The following is a 2,272-nucleotide window of genomic DNA, read 5'->3' on the forward strand; positions in this document are numbered from 1 at the left end:
AATTCTTAAAAAATAACAGGAGGCCAGGCGTGGTGGCTCAAGCCTGTAATCCCAGCACTTTGGGGGGCTGAGGCGGGCAGATCACCTCAGTTCAGGAGTTCGAGACCAGCCTGGCCAGCATGGTGAAACCCCATCTCTACTAAAAATACAAAAATTAGCTGGGTGTGGTGGCAGGCGCCTGTAATCCCAGCTACTTGGGAGGCTGAGGCAGGAGAATCGCTTGAACCCAGGAGGTGGAGGTTGCAGTGAGCCGAGATCGTGCCATTGCACTCCAGCCTGGGGAACAAGAGCGAGACTTCGTCTCAAAAAAACAAACAAACAAACAAAAAAAAACAAAAACAAAAAACAGGAGGAGGGATGGATGGAGTAGAAGTACTTTTCCCTACGCTTCCCACCAAATACAGCTAAAATTGAACTTGGACATTATATATAAACATAAAATTCTGAAAGGTGGATAAAAGGCGACAAACCGGGTAGGGAACTTGGTAGCAGAGAAGTGACATACTGGTGAGTTCCCTGAGTTTGTTTTTTGTCTCATATATCCCAGACTTAGGGCTGGAGAAGCCAACAATTAGATAATAACTGCTCTAACACCACAGAAGAAAGCTGTAGTCCCACTCCCATCCACCAGCAAAGGCCAAGAGGGAAGCTTAGACTTCACACTTGCTAGCTGTAAGTGGTTGCCCCTCTCCCTTTCTGCTGGGGTGGTGTCAGAGAAGGTTGCATGGGCAGCTGGAACTCCCACTCCCACCTAGCAGTAACTAGGAAACCCTCCCGGTGAGGTATCAATAGAGAGTGAGTGGGGAATCTGGACTTCTACTCCCACCTGGCAGTAATGAGGCAGTGTGCCCTCTCCCTTGCCAGAGTGGTGTCTGAGGAAGCAAGCTAAAACTGAGTATTCAAATAAGATCCAACGTCTCACAACACAATACCCAAAATGCCCAGTTTCAGTAAAAAATCACTCATCAAACCAAGAACTAGGAAAATCTCAACTTGAATGAGAAAAGATGCTCAATAAACACCAACATTGAAATGACAGAAATGTTAAAATTATCTGACAAGAGCTTTTAAGGAACTATCATAAAAATGCCTCAACAATTTGCTTAAACATGATTAAAACAAGTAGAAACTGTCAGCAAAAAAATAGACGATATAAAGAACCAAATGAGAATTTTAGAACTGAAAAATACAAAAAAATAAAAACCTCAACAGATAGGTTAACAGCAAAATGGAGAGGGCAGAGGAAAAAAATCAACAACCTTGAAGATAGAACAATAGGAATTACTCAACAAACTGGGGGTTGGGAGGCAGGAATGAACAGAGCCTCAGGGAGCCGTGAGGCTATTATAAAAGATCTAACATTTGTGTCACTGAGGTCCCAAAAAGAAGAGAAAAAGTGATGGGGAAAGTCAATTATAAAGCAATGAAACTCAGACTGCTATCATGCATCTTATGATCAAAACTGAATGCTAGAAGAAAGTGAACCAATGCCTTCAAAGTTCTGTGGGAAAATGACATTGCTCTTCAAACTTTATAGCCAAGTGTGAGGATGGAATAAAAATATTTTCACCACCCTGGCTAACACGGTGAAACCCCGTCTCTACTAAAAAAACAAAAAATTAGCCACGCGTGGTGGTACGCACCTGTAGTCCCAGCTACTCAGGAGGCTGAGGCAGGAGAATCACTTGAACCCGGGAGTTGGAGATTGCAGTGAGCCGAGATCGCACCACTGCACTCCAGCCTGGGCGACAGAGCGAGACTCTGTCTCAAACAAACAAAAAATATTTTCAGACATGCAACGACTCAGGAAGTCTACTTCCTATACAACCTTTCTGAGAAACTTACTTGATGATGTGCTCCATCAAAACAATGGAACAAGCAAACAAACAAAACAAAAACCTTGGGAACCAGCAAACAGTGGATATAATCACAGAAAGCAGTGAAGAGAAGCCACAAGATGACAGCTATGCATCAGACCTTAGAAAGCAACTAGTGAAGATTTGAAAAGGAGACTGAGGGCTCTGGGAAGGTCTCCCAAGGGGCAAAAAGTAGACGTGATGGAATTCCTAATGGAGATTTTGGAAAAAAAAAAAAAAGGAATATATGATAAAGAGGAAAAACAGAATTAGAAACTTCAGAAAAAATAGAAAGCTGCTACAAGGAAAAAGTATTAAAAAGTACATTGCTTTGCTCTGCAATGAAGATACATAGTCATATTAACAGCTGTTTATTGCTTTTCAATTTTTAGAACCCAACTATAAACAAACATAAA

This window comes from Pongo abelii, chromosome X (assembly GCF_028885655.2).
Source record: "Pongo abelii isolate AG06213 chromosome X, NHGRI_mPonAbe1-v2.0_pri, whole genome shotgun sequence".
Taxonomy (NCBI): Eukaryota; Metazoa; Chordata; class Mammalia; order Primates; family Hominidae; genus Pongo; species Pongo abelii.